Below are 15,124 nucleotides of genomic sequence, written 5' to 3'. Positions count from 1 at the left end.
GTTACACAGTTTCATTCTTATGCCAAAATTCACAGAATTGTACGCTAAAATGGGTAAAATTGGTTGCATGTAAATAACATTTCAGTTATCCGTAGCTTAAACAAATAGTAGCACATATACTCCAGAGAACAGCTAAAATGAAGCAGACTGGCATTACAATGTATCAAGAACATAAAACATTCATAATTGATGCATACACTGTTGATGAGAAATATAAAATAATAAGCCTCTTCAGACATCATTCTACCCTGTAGCCTACCCATCTCATCCCACATATCAACCCAAGAGAAATGAAAACAAGCATAGAAAGACTGACTATGCTCAGAGCAGCTTCATTTACAGGCTATATACTAGAAACAAAGATGCCCCTCAGCAAATGAACAGACAATAAATGCAGCACAGCTAAATGATGGAACACTGGTTTGTAGTACAAAGTAGTTACTGACATGTAACAGCCTGGATAAATCTCAAAATCATTATTGTACCAAGTAGAAAAAAGGCAGGCACAAAAGCTGCACAATGAACAGCACAACTCTAGTTACTTGGAACTGGGTAAAGGAGGAAGATTAACATCAAAAAGCAAATTGAAAGGTTAACAGCAATCTTGAGCCTGGTGTGGTGGCACTTGTCTTTAATCCCAGCACTTGGGAGGCTGAGGCAGACAGATCTGAGTTAAAAACTAAACTCATCTACAAAGTGAGTTCCAGGACAGCCAGGGCTATGAGAGAGACACTGTCTCAAAAATAAATAAATAAGGGCTGGAGAGATGGCTCAAAGGTTAAGAGCACTGACTGCTCTTCCAGAGGTCCTGAGTTCAATTCCCAGCCACCACATGGTGGCTCACAACCATCTGTACTGCGATCTGGTGCCCTCCTCTGACGTGTGGGCATACATGGAGGCAGAATGTTGTATACATAATAAATAAATAAATGAAATAGTAACGATTCAAGAAATCACTGATAAATAACCACAAATAATTTTAAAAGAATTTGGAAGAATATTGTATACATAATAAACAATTTTTTTTTTAAAAAAGAGCTGGAGAGATGGCTCAGTGGTTAAGAGCATTGCCTGCTCTTCCAAGGGTCCTGAGTTCAATTCCCAGCAACCACATGGTGGCTCACAACCATCTGTAATAAGGCCTGCAGGAAGAATACTGTATACATAATAAACAAATAAATAAATATTTTAAAAAATTTGGATGGCAAAAATTAACATGTACAATCAAAGTTAACAGAGTATGTTTGCAACTTATTCCACAAAGGGCTATTTTCCATTGCCATGAAATATAAAAAAAATATCAAAAATTCAACAAAAAATGACTCAGACATGAATAGACAGTGCACAGAAAAAGATACAATCAGACTTTGTGTGCTTCCTCACAGAAAAGTACTATAGCCTGAGAGCCTAAAAAAGGGCTAACAGAAAAGAGAAACCTCTGCACAAATGTATCTGAATCTGAAATTCTGTGAGCTCTAGATCTTTGGAAACATGACAACAAGAGCAAATCATCACTGTATGTAATGCCACCACTGAGTGATCAGATGCAAACACCCCAACGGATATTACAACCACCAAATGAAACGGAGAAAAAAATCAAATAGCCTCAAAATACTACCTCACAATTTTACTAATCACAAAGAGGAAAATGTATCTTTTCAATGAAGAGATCATCTAGCCCCACCTTTACCAAGTGTTTTAAAATCTAATGAATTTAGAAACTTGGTCTTAATGGATATGGCTTCTCTCTTAGTAAAGCACACTATATGATTCTACTGGTATGAAATATCCAAAATAAACACGTAAATCACGTAGATCAGCAGCTGTCTACTTACAGGAGGGTAGGTAGGAAATGAAGACATGAGGATGGGAAGTATGTGGGGGTTTTTTGGGAGGGGCAATGATACAAATATTCAAAATTTTGTTAATAGCTATACAGCTGCAAATACACTAAAAATCAATGAACTAACTTTAAGCATATGAATTATACTGGGCTATCTCTCAATAAAGTCTCTTTTTAAAATGAAATAATTATAATTGTCTTTCATCCTAAAGAGTATCAGAAATACTCAGAGGCATTTTCTCTCCCAGATCTGTGAATGATGGTCTAAGGCTTCACTTCTATTTAAACCTGGGCTCTTGGTGAGCTCACTTTCACATGTCTAAAACAGTAGAGTGCCAGCCTGGATGGAACCTTCAGTCTCAAACATTCTTGAACTCTAGACTCATGGATGCACAGCCCACAGTATATAATCCACTTACTTCCCTAACATACATCTGCAACTCACAGAACTAAACCCAGACACTTCCCTCATATACCTGACTCTTGTGTCTTGTCCATCTAAGAAAACCACCATGTCCTCCTTTCAATAGTTCCAGCAAAGTACCTCACCGAGTCATGCTTGAATAAAGTTCTCCTTTCTCACTCCATGTCTAATACATCAATAAATCCTGTTGGTTCTGTGTTTTAAATATATACAGATTCCTTCCACTTTCCATTCTTGCTGCTACCTGGATTGCTGCATGGACTGCCTTGCTTTTTCAGTATTTGCCCCACTGCAACCCGTTCTCAACACTACAATCAAAGCAATCCCATAATTGAATAAACACAACTCAAGTGTTTACTCAATAGAAACACAGACATTTACCTCTTTTTAGATGCTGTTCTAAATATTAATTTAATCCTTATAACAACAATACTACAGATGAGAAGAATCAAAGCCCAAAGCACAGGGTTGGGAAGAGACAGAGCCGGGATTCAAATGAGGGGAGCCCATGTCCCCTAACACTACACAGAATCTCCTACTACTCAAAAAGCTGCAGTAAAGTGGATGCCAACCCCAGCTGTTCAGTAGAATTACTCTGAGTTTCTGAAAACTCTGACGCTTTGGATGGTCAGATGATGCCCCACTCTACCCCTTCTCAAGACCAACTCTAGAGGAAATTCTGAGATTGAACCCAGTGACCAGTACCTTCCTGTTCATCCAAGGCTGAAACACTGTCATTTCAACAGGATCCCATGCCACTCAGTAAAAACCAGGGAGGGCCTTTACAAAGACCTATAAGGCTTCACCACTTCCCTGCTCCCTGCCATCCCAGTACACCCCCACCCACCCACTCAATCATCTGTCAGCAGACTAACCAAACAAGCTCCCTGTGTAGTGCAGGGAAGGGCCTCTTTGCTTCCTTCAGTGGAGACCTCCCTACGACCTTAGCTAAAGTTGCAGAACCTCCCAAGCCCACCTCTCATCTCCTTTCCCTGCTGCACTCTAGCACATTCAACACCTAACAGATGAGGACTTAACTTTTTTTTACCTGCACCTTTTCTATTTCCCCACTCTGGAGTGCGAGCTTCATGAGAGCAGGACTTTTGTTTTGTTAACTCACTGCCGCTTCTCCAAAACCTACAACAGCATGGTGGAAGGTGTTCACAAACTACCTTCTGAATGAAGTGTGAAGTCACTACCCATAATTACTGCATTTCCAGTTACAAAGCTGCTTTTCCTTTATCAGATAAAAAGTCATGTAGCAGATTTAACTCGTTTGTTCAGATGACAGCAAGAAAAAGGCCCTAGTACTATATTCCTATTTGAATTTATATTCTCAGCAAAGCAAGCATCAGAAAAAAAACATAAAATTCCAAGATCAGCCCACGGCCTCACATCTACTCTTCAGCTAGATTTATGTACTGAGGCATAGATGGATTTAAAACTCAGTCACAAATTAACATTCAGTTGCCATCTCATCAGCTGGGTAGAAAGAAGCAAGGCCCTTAAGACACAAAACAAAAATCAGACAGAAGAAAAGGAAGGAAAATGTGAATTTTACACCGAAAGACCTCAGGCCACAGAATGTCATACTATTTGTTAATCAGATGCTGTATGGACCAGAAACCCCACACAGACGGACCAGAGAACATTCATTTGTTCTCCTTTACCCATGGGGATTGGTTTCAGGACTCCCACTGATACCAAGGTCTGTGCTGCTCAACCACCTACAGTATTTCCATATAACTCAGGCCTTCTCCTTCTGCTGCACAGCACCTCTAGATTACTTACAACACTGAGCACATACAAGTAAATATATATACACGATTGCTAATGCAACAATATGACAAGAAAAAAACCTGTACATGCATGAAATATGATGAAATCTTTTTAAACTATAGGTAGCTCATTTTGGGGATAGCATCTACACTGTACAGACAGCTGGGCAATTAGGCATGGCCTTCACCTACCTGCCACATACAGCTCTCAGGGCTCTGGCACTCCGAGTACCTCCTTAACATCCTTTTCCTCAGTAGAAGTAACTGACAGAGAGAGGGAAGTGTCCCATGTCTTCAGGGAGAAGAAGACAGAAAGTGTTCACCAGCAAATAGACATTCTATTCACTAAAACTTGGAATGCCTAGGAGACAGGGAGACTGGCACTCCATGTTCCAATTCACTTTCAGCCTGCACAGCAGACTATGCAACAGGCTCTGCCTCCGAAAAAGCAGCAGGCACAGAAAGGCAGTCTTAAGCAGCCCGCAAGCAAAGAAGCAAGTTTCCAGTGGCTTGAACAGCAAAGGCAGGCATAGTGGTACTCAAGCGGTCTTGGCATCATCAAAAAACTTGACTATAAAGAAAAAGATCCTTAACCCTCTTCACCCCTACACACTAAAGGGAACAAGCTGGTGGAGTGAGAAATGGAAAAGGCCTGGGCAGAGAAATTTCATATGCAGGAACTGTGCAGCAGGGAGTCGCCATGCAAAAACTCACCAGTAATACCAGCTTGTGTATCAGACCCGCCACCATTAAGGAGGAACAGATAAGGAATAAGTGCATTTTTCCATTCTTCTGACCAGTCCCTTTCCAAGCAGATCCCCAAAGAGGTACAACAAAAGCTACATAGTAATAAATAGCAATCCCTCTGTATCCCAAGAGCTTCAGGCAGTAAGTGGCCAGACTCTGAGTAAGAGAGGAAAGTAGTTCTAATTAAATATAAGACAGATGCTTTAAATTGGAATAGATTAAACTAGAGCTTTTTTTTGGGGGGGGGGGTCCTAGATAGGGTCTCACTATGTAGTTCTGGCTGTCCTGGAACTCACTATGTAAAACAGACTGTTCTGTAACTCACAGAAATCTGTCTGACTCTGTTTCCCAAGTGCTGGGATTAAAGGAGTAAGCCACTACGCCAAGCTTTGTCTGACTTGAGCTTTTAATAGCTGTAAATGATAGAAAAGCTAGCCTTACTCTTGGGGTATGAGAGAAAAAAGATCCTTCAAACACGACTGAAAGCAATGAACATTAAAACTGTCTTACCTTTACTGTCACTAGCTCAGACTTCTCAATAATACAATAGCCTATGGACCTGCATAACCACCCTTAGTAATGGAAGGGAACACCCGACATGGAAATTCTCAGGGAACATTTACTGTACCTGCTAAAAAGCTGCATCAGAAGCCCTCTGAGATCACCCCTAACTCTGGCACTGCTAACGACTATCTTTTCTTCAAGAAAAGGATAAACAGAATCCAGAACCAAGAACTCACTGGTTAAACTATAAAAAGCACAGTTGCCTAAAGGCATTACCACAACTTTTGGAGTGTAAAGCTTTCAGACTGACAAGTCAAATTAAGAGTTTCATTTCCAAACAGTATTTTATTCCAAAAGGCATTCAAATCCTAAATGACTAATTTTCTTTTACATCCAAGAAAAATTCCATGTTCAAAGAAAGTATGGTATAAAAATTGCCAAAGCACTATCATTTAAAAATCAAAGCTATTCAATTTGTCCAATGGCTCATCAAACAAATGTTCACTTAAATATATTCTAGGAATCACAAATGTACATAGTCTTTATCATACAGAAACTACAAGGAAAACTATTAACCCTTCTATTGCTTAGTTACTCTTTAACTGTTACAGAGTCCTAGTTATGTGGCAAGTTATCCACAGGATGTCTTATTTATTTATTTATTTATTTATTTATTTATTTATTTATTTATTTATTTATTTGACAAGTTCTATTATGAGACTCTGGTTGTCCTGGGTCCTGGAACTCACTATGTAGATCAGGCTGGCCCGATCACAGATATCCACCTGCCTCTGCCTCCCAAGTGCTGAGTTTAAAGGCGGCCTCAAGGGGATGTCTTTTTCTTGTATGAAAACATTCATATAAGCATTTCTTAAAACAACTGAGTATTACAGGCAGGCATCTAAAGCTACTGACTATTTCTCCCACATGAAGTAATTTCAATCCATTCTCAAATACTGCATACTCATAAACAGTCAAAATAAATGAGTAAATTAATAAAACTAAAATTTGATATTTATTTCCTACTGGACCCATCTTATTTTATTTTTACAGATCCGAAGCAACTTTTTGCTTGGACATATGGAAGGTGATTATTCGTGTATGCTCAGCTCACAGCTGGCATTCAGTGGATGCTTAAAAGCATCACTACCACAGTCTTGAAACTTCTTAGTCAGAGCAGAGTAGCTACTGGCACATCTGTACGGTCACTACAATCTACCAAAAGCCATCTTCCTCATTCTTACATGACAGCTTCTAAACAAGAACAAGACAAGTGCACACCGCACAACATGACTATGATAAAGTCTGATCTGAATCATACTAATTAACTATTTCTGACATTTCCTTGTGGCTTAGGAAATACGGGGGGGGGGGGGGGTATCTGCAATCTAACTAGGTGCATAAATAGTAAAGAACTTTTGCTCAGCCTTAGGCCCAGAAGTCATGTTATCAGGAGAAAAGTCCACAGAGAGATGGAAGCTTCCACCTTTCTCAAGTGTCTTCCTGGGCATTGCCCACAATATCTTATCCCATCTCTGAACACTGCCCACAATAACTGTTTAAAGAAAAGAATCCACTGCTATTCTTAACATCCTTAAATACTTCTAAAAAGGTCCTTCCTGCTTATGAACTCACCGCCGCTTCCTCACAATTGTATACTTATCCTGCCCCGCTGTCTCGGTCTCCCGCCAAACAGATGTACACAAGACCTCTTTCCTATTTTGCTACATTGCTAAACCCAGACAGAAAAAAAAAAAAAAAAAAAAAAGATACAAACCTGCTCCTTTCCCTGCAACAGCAACAGTGAAACTATTGGCGAACAGGATAAGGGAGATAGAAGGCAACATGTATATACCACTTCCCTGCTGTGGCAAGCTATTGACCCTTTACTACAAGCCCAGGTTCACAGTACATCCCCTGACACAGGTTACTTCTCAGGAGAAATCTGTCACTTGGCACACTGTATGGCTTATAACACTATAAAATAAACTATTAATTTGAATTCTGTCTGATTTAGTATTCCAGTTTAAACGTACCTCTGCTCTTAAAAAAAAATTAACTTTCCCTAAGAAGAGAGTTAGTACAAAATATGGAATATTCAATTTTGAGGATAAATGCTTTGCCACAAGTGTGTCGGCAAGAAAAAAAAATTAAGACGCACGCATTGCATTCAAAATGCATGTTACTATTTTTGAAGTAATAGTTCCTCAAGTCCAGCAGTAAACTAAAAATGGTTTTTCAGTTTTGCCCCCAAAGCTTGAGTCACTTAACGTTCTCATAAACTTTGCAGTAGATTCTTCCAGTGGTAGTCAACGAAGACAAGCGTGGACGCTAGCTCCTCGGAGGGAAATAAAGCAGGCTGCTCTACAGTTTTAAGATAAGACAACGGTATAAACCTTGGAGTGGGCTATTTGTTCCGGTCATTAAACACACAGGAAACAAGCTTTTCTAGGTAGAAAACTAATTTACAAAGGGCAACGACTTCATTAGAGTACAGAAAATCCCATTACAATAGATAACGACCGACTTATCCAAGCAAGTATTAGAAAGAATGGGAAGGCGAACTAGAAACCGAAATGCCGTCAACTACCTGGGTATCTGTTCCTTAAACCTGTCCTCGGGATCTGACCCCAACCAGCAAGTCACTTTCTGAACTGACTTGGCCCTCGGTCGAGGCTCCGCTGGGGTGTCGCAGCAGGCAGCACCGGGATTCTAGCAAAGGCGAAGCAGCACGCACAGCAGGGCGCTTTCAACCTGACACCACTTTCTTCCCGGACGCTCTCCCGGGAGGGTCAATAGAAAGCATCAGAAAGGAACCACAAGCCGGGAAGGGCCGCCCCCCCGGCGCTGTCCTCCTCCGAGTCCCCAGCCCCGGATCCGGGCACCTCCCGGGTCCCACCCGCGTGACCTTGGCCGAGGCACTCCCTATCGTGCCACCCGCCGTCCGCACACGCGAGGAAGCTGGGCTGTGCGGGAGCGAGCGGCGGGGATGATGAGGCGGACACGGCCCAGGAGCCGTGCCGCTCCGACAGGCGTCGCCACCGGAATCCCGGACAGGGGCCGAGCCGCGGAGGCGACAGCGAGGACACGCGGGGCCGTGGGCCTTGGAGGGGACCCCCAGGGCGGGCCGCGGGGCGCGAAGGAGCCCGCGCACAGGTGAGCCCGGCCTCGCCCAGGTGCACGCGCGCCCGCGCGAGGAGGCGCGGCCCCGCGCTCCCTCAGCAGCCAGCGGCCGCCTCCCACTCGCCTCAGCCTCTCGTCCCTCACCCCGCTTTCCCCTTCCACACACCCACACCCGAGCTGCGCGCCTCCCGCCCCACGTTACCGCGGCCTCCGCCCGGAGCACCCGCGCCGACGCGGACCCGGCTCCTTCAGGCACTCAGCTGCCGGGAGCGGCGCCCACGACGGCCCGCCCGCGCACTGCGCACGCGTGCACGCGCCGCCTCTACCCCACCAGACGGCGACTGAGATTCCGGAGCGGGCACTCCCAGCCAAGAACACTACAAGTCCCGGCAGGCTCCGCGCGCGCCCGGCGGCGTGGCGGGCAAAGGAATCGGGCGTCTTCCTAGTTTCAGGGCGGTGGCTCGCGGGCCTGCGCGGGGCGCTGGGTCCCTGCGCCGCGCTGCATCCTGGGGCTTGCAGTTTTCGAGGATCACGAGGCTTGGCTTGGGACGTGGAACTCCGGGTTCTCTGATGTCATCGCCTAGAGCTGCAAGGCGCAGGGATCCTTAAAAATAGGCTTGGTTCCTTTACAGATAATTTTCAGGCTGTCCCACAGTGGGTCTAAGAAGCATAAAATTCACCGGTTGCACATCAGCTTTTCAATCATAACCATTTCTTTCTCGAAATACAATTTCGCCTCATCTTTATAATGGTGTTAATAGTGCAAAAGGCCAAAGGAAATTTAAAGGTTTGCTCAAAACCCTTTCAGGGGCATAATTAGAAATAGTCAGCATATTTGTTGAGCAGCTACAGTTTATGAGGTCTCTGCCCTCATGAAGCCTATGTTTCATACGGAAAACTAGGCCTGTCAAAAATACAGTCCTTATATTTATACGTGGGAGAGAAGAGTGAGGTTCAGAGACAGGGGAGTCGGGCTTCCTCACAAAGGATGTCCTATCCAGCAAAGTTCTCCGAGGAAGAGATATTTGAGCTAAAACCTGAAGGAGGAGAAGTATTCAAATATGCAAAGAACTGGGAGAGAATTACACTTCCCCCCTTTCACAGTGAGTGACACACTCTAGACTCTCGACAAACGTTTGTGGGTTCTGTGTCCTTCATATCCCCTCTCTGCACAGCTGTGGATCATGTCCTCTCAGTAGAAAATCTTTCTCAAGGCTTCTCATGATAGCCTTCCTCGTGTACATGAGACAACCCTTAGGATGTGCTAGTCTCAGAGTGGGCTGAGAGGGTGGAGGTGAGAAAAGGTGGCAAATTGCCCCTTGCTGACTCTCTGGCCCCTCATCACCAGCTGCTGTCCATCCAAGAGTCAGTGTGGTACCTTCTGAGAAGTCTCAGCTGCACAGCTTGCTGAGGGCAATACGTCTCTTCTTAGGGTGGAAGCAGAGGATTCCTTTCCTCATCTACATAATGGCAGAGAGAATCTATAAAGTAGCCAGAGCCGACACTTTTATTTGATCCGTGCACAGGACTTTTGCTGATTTAACTGAATGTGTAGACGACATTTTTAAAAAGTTTTCACATAGGAATCCAGACATCACCTGTCTGATTTGTCCAAACTTTTGAGACCACCTTCCTTGGTTTCTCGAAGACCTGAAAGAAATCTCTGACTTTTCAGCTCTTGGAGCCTTAGAAGATTCCATTGGGAGTCATTAGGACATATCCAACAGAATGCTGGTTTGCACTTCTGTAATAAAATACCCGAGAGAAGCCGCTAAGTTAGGGAGGGCTTATTCTGGTTCCCAGTTTGGAGGTATGGTCACGGGGAAGGGTATGGCAGCAGAAGAATGGATGGTTCACCACGCTGTGTCTGTGATCAGGAAGCCGAAAGAGATGCACGCTGGTGCTCAGCTCACTTTCTACTTGGTCTTCTTTCTGGGACCTCAGCCCATGGAATGATGTGGCCTTTATTCAGGGTGGGTCTTCTCGCCTCAGTTACATTTCTCTGGAAATTCCCTCGTAGATATGCCCTAAGGTAGTATTCTCTCTCTCTCTCTCTCTCTCTCTCTCTCTCTCTCTCTCTCTCTCTCTCTCTCTCTCTCTTTTTTTTTTTTTTTCTCTCTCTCTCCTCTCTTTCTCTCTCCCATGAAGTTAGCAATTAAGATCAACCAACACAATCTGAAAATCAAATACAAGTTCAGTGTCTCTTCATGAAAACCCTAACCCTGAGATCAGATTGTCATAGCAGTGAGGTTCTCAGTCCCTCTGTTCCTCTGTTGTCCACCAGAGAGCCATTCTCATGATTGTTATTACCGTTTGACTGAGTAGTGTGCATGGCATAACGAACCCTAAAGATCATTGGCTTTGAGATATATACATACACACACACACACACACACACACACACACACACATAATGACAGGAACCAGAGAAGTGACTCAATTTGCCCCATGACACACAGCAGAGTAGTCCCAGGGCTACTTCGAGACTGGGAGCCAGCCAAAACTTGATAACTCCTGGTCTGCCTCTAAGTGCAAAGATTAAGGTGGGGGGGGGGAGCAAGTGTAGGTAATAGAAGGTTCTCTGCTCTTCCACTGCCCCCCATTTTTCAGTTCATTACATAACAGTACTTTCGGTGTTATTTAAAGAAAAAAAAAGCATAAGTATGTGAACTACTCTTCCACCAAGATTAGAGTCTGAAAGTGGGCCCAGTGAGGAACGAAGGCATGCCGAGATACCTCCTAGATCTAGTCTCCATCCACGGCTCTGTAATTCCCCTCTGAAGCATCGCTGGCCTGTCATCACCACACTGCACATGGATAACGCCCTTGGGCCTTTTCTTCCAAATATGCCTTGGCTTCTTTCTCCACACACTTCGGGCAAGACATTAGCCCCTCTGATAAAGCCTAGGAGACTGGAGCATAGAGAAGCCAGGAGACTGGTCCCATCGCAGATGGTGTGACTGGATGCCATCCCCTCTCTGACTTCCTTTCCTTGGGAGCACTTCACACCTCACTTCTCCACTTTACTTCCTCTCCTTTGTGGTGCTCATGTATTGTTTCTACAAACCTGAGAAGACCATTGCATACATGTCTCACCGGTCATATTTGTCTCCCGTCCCACTAGAGTAGAAGCCCTCCCCTGACCATGTTTAATTCACTGCTGCCCTCTGAGTGTCTCGAACAGAAATGTGTGCTGAACAATGTCACAAGCCTCCTGTCATGCTGGAGTCAGAATCCCAAGTCAAACCGCAGAAACAATTCCTGAAGTAAATCCCTGTCTAGCCGAAGTCAGGGCCGAGGTGGGGCAAGGATTAAACAGGGATGGAACGCTCTCTGAACCCAGTTCTGTCCTGTGTTCCCTCTGGAAACTCGGAATCAGAAAGTTAAAAAAAAAAACAAAAAACCAACAAACAAACAAAAAAAAACAAAGAACACAACTTTTCCTTAATGTTCAGTAGAAACGTAGAAGTAGAGGCAGGAGAGAGTCAGGGTTTTGCCTCTGCAGCTACAGTGGTGAAGCTGGCTCCTGGCTCGCCGCCACACCCACACACCTGGCAACAAGCTAGTGATAGGGAGGAAGGTTCCTGGTAATTACTCAGGGCTGGTCGGGTTAAGGGACTTGCCTAGACTACAAATGAGGTGGCTGGAGTCTCCTTCAGAAGCCACGTCTTGCTCAGCACAGCCCTGCTCCGAGAATGAATGTGAAGGACTATCCTGGGTTGGTGCCTGCTCAGGTGCCAGCGAGAATAGTCAGATTTCCAAGTGGGTCCGCAACCAGCCAGAATCCCAGGCCCACAGAGAAGAGAGAGCATGCGCACAGGTGACCAGCTCAGACACCTGGAGAGAGCAGAGTTAAGTCTTTCCGGATTGCTGACCGTCAGGCAACCAGGAAAGAACATAGCCCTCCACATCTGGATCGGTGTGACGTAAAATCACCTAGTGCCACTAGAGTGCCCAAAGTCGCCAGTCATTCTGTGATCTCTCGGGTCTAGGAGCTTCTAGCCACATGAGACATCTGGTTATGACATAGTCTAATTCCTCTGACCACACTTGGTGATTCTAGGATGCAGGTAAGCCCGAAAATTGAGGCACTCGGACTGCTGTGTGTTAGTTAGCCAAGCATGTGGCCTCTTGCGCCAATGTGTCATTCAGACCTGAAAAGCAAGGTTTTCTGAGTTCAAGCTCACCATACAGCTATGTCTCGATTGCTCATTGCTATGTTAAGGTAAAGAACATTCTTGAAGGTGAAGGTTCTTGTCAGAGAAAATTGAGAGAGTCTCTGAAAACTGGGAACAGTTCTATCTTGGTATCATAGGCTCTTCAGCCTGTAGGAAATCCTCCTTAGATCACAGCCACGTGCTTGCCCCACTACAACCAGACTCCAGCTGCAGTCAGAGGGTCGCTGGCTTTTCCCATCCATCTTACCATTTACCAGAAGTGATCTAATATTAAAATTCAACAACAACGAGAATTAAAACCTCGAGTAAATGCAGTAAAACCAGAGGGGTAAATGCATGCTATGATCTGCTCCCCAATAAAGAGAACATGAAAAAACGCAGCTTTTATCACAATCCCATGGCTGCCTTATCCCACCCCAGGAAAGGACCACAAGAAACCTGGGTCTACAGTCCATCCGCACTGACCAGCTGGGCCATCTTGGCCCATTACCTGACTTCTGTGAGTGTTAACATTGCTTCTTTGTAAATGGAGGGGATAATAGCTCTTCTTTTTATGGTTTCCGAGGGAGTCTTAAATGAAATAACACAGGTGAAGTCTGGCCCACAGACTGGCCCTATCACTGTGAACCATTAAGTTCAGTAGTTTACTCCAGCTTCTTGGGCTGCTACAGTTAACAGGGAGACTGACGTGGGATTGGCAGCTCTGCCCTGGGGTTATTTAGCAGGTTATTTAGAGAGCAGGGCCAAGTAGAAGCAGTGCTGGAGGACGGGGAAGGACTCCAGATACCAGGGTTTCTGGTTTGCCTTCTCAGGTGCACCCTGCTATCACAACCACACAAATAAGCACATCCGCCTAAGAGACACTAAGGCTTGACTCTGAGAGTGTCACCGGCATCATCCCCTGTGACTCTCTGAGAAACATTTTAAACTTGAAAGACTCCCAGGTTGCTCCCTCCTTGACAACTGACAACTGGCCCGCCCTCAGCCAGCAGCAAAGGCAACCCTCTAAATCGGGCATTCCTTCACCACCGACTCCCTTCACCCCGCCACACGTAAACACGTCCTTGTTCCCAGCTGGCATTTAATAACTGTTCTTTCGAGCGAAACAAAAGCTGCAATCAGAATCCAACAATGGGGGCCGCAGTCGGTGCCGAACAATACCTCCAATTCCCTTGGTGATCTCTCCCATCCGCAGCTGTGAGAACCAGAAGCGGAACCGTGAATTCCATTCCCCATTATTCACCCGGCCCCACGGAGGCTTGTTTGAGTCAAGGCTTTCCTGCCTCCTCAGCGGGGCTTTCGAGGGTCTGAGAAGGCATGCCACGCCTGGCCCAGAGCCAAGAGCAGGTGTACCCGCAAGAGTTGGCTCTGGGTAGTCTGTACAGTGGTCATATGACAGAGCCAGAGGGCCCCAAGCTGGAGCAGCCATCCCTGCCCGAGCTCTTCATGCAGGACTTACTCAGGATGAAAGAGGGCTACTTCCTGGGGACACTGTGGTCGCATGTTCCAGAACATCCCCAGCTGCTGAATGCCATACCCATGGGGGTCCTGCAACCTTGGAGAAGAGAGCTCACTGAGACTGCTCCAGCCAGTGTCATGGTCTCTGCTGCACCACAGAGTCACTGGGGTCCATGAACACAATGTGGTCTGAATCCCTGGCTACTTTTTTGCTTTGTGTAGGTTAGGTTTCGTGTAGCTGAGGCTGACCTCAATTTCCCTATGTAGCCAATGATGATCTTGACTTTCTGGTCCTCTTGTTTCTGCTTCCTAAGTGCTGGGACAACAGGTCTGTGCCACCACACCTGGCTTACGTAGTGATGGAGATGGAATCCAGGACTTCACACCTGCCGGGCAAACAGAGCTACATCTCTTCACAATACCATCTTTCCTTCTTTCTATTTAATTTGTTTGGGGTATAACTTAAAAGTCTCGAATTATTAAATATAAAGCTCAATAAACTGTACCTACCACCCAAGAAACACTTCCAATATCCTACAAGACTTCTCTGACAGCTGGAGACAGCCGCTCTTCTGGTTCTTGTCATCACAGAGCGCCTGGCTGCGCCTGTTCGTGAACCTCACAGAACGGTATCAACACAGCACGTTATTTAGTCTTTGATGGCCTGAAACCTTTGGCTCAACATTGTTTCTTTGACACAAAAAAATGTCACTGGGTATCACATTGCTGTGTGATATTGCACTGTGTGACTAGCTTACCATTGTTTCTTCTACCATACTTCTACTGTGGGACATTTGAGGCTCCAGTTTGGAACTGTGGTGACTAAAGCTGCCTCAAACCTTCTTCGGCAGCTCTTTTGTGGACATTTGTACTCTTAGCCCCCAGAGGAGAAGTGGCTTTCACAGGTCATCCACTAATAGTATCTTCATCATATTGAGAAATGGGAGACCTTGATGTTAGACTCAAGCTTGCATCCACTCTCCTCAGCTCACAGACACCAACAGGTGCGCTACTAGGATATTGTCTGTGAGCCGATCAGCAGATCAGATGTGCCAAAGAAGAATATATA

At 45.1% G+C, this 15,124-nt stretch overlaps 1 protein-coding gene across 6 annotated transcripts in view; it reads right to left on the bottom strand.

Moving 5' to 3' along the window:
* The window catches only part of Plekha1 (pleckstrin homology domain containing A1), an 80,911-nt gene that overhangs the window by 44,839 nt on the left and 20,948 nt on the right, over positions 1-15,124 (bottom strand). For 4 of the 6 annotated variants that reach the window (XM_050166000.1, XM_050166002.1, XM_050165997.1 and 1 more), the window contains exon 1: positions 8,622-8,785. The exons of 1 other annotated variant lie outside the window; for it this stretch is intronic. The gene's annotated coding sequence lies outside the window, so the exon portion shown is untranslated. Of the gene's footprint in view, positions 1-7,886; positions 8,122-8,621; positions 8,786-15,124 lie in introns of those variants that run through there. One more of the 6 variants, XM_050165998.1, reaches the window with a different exon arrangement.

Source organism: Alexandromys fortis, unplaced genomic scaffold (assembly GCF_014885135.2).
Source record: "Alexandromys fortis isolate MF-2015 unplaced genomic scaffold, M_Fortis_MF-2015_v1.1 scaffold_146, whole genome shotgun sequence".
NCBI classification, from domain to species: Eukaryota; Metazoa; Chordata; class Mammalia; order Rodentia; family Cricetidae; genus Alexandromys; species Alexandromys fortis.
This window is presented reverse-complemented; position numbering and strand designations above follow the sequence as displayed.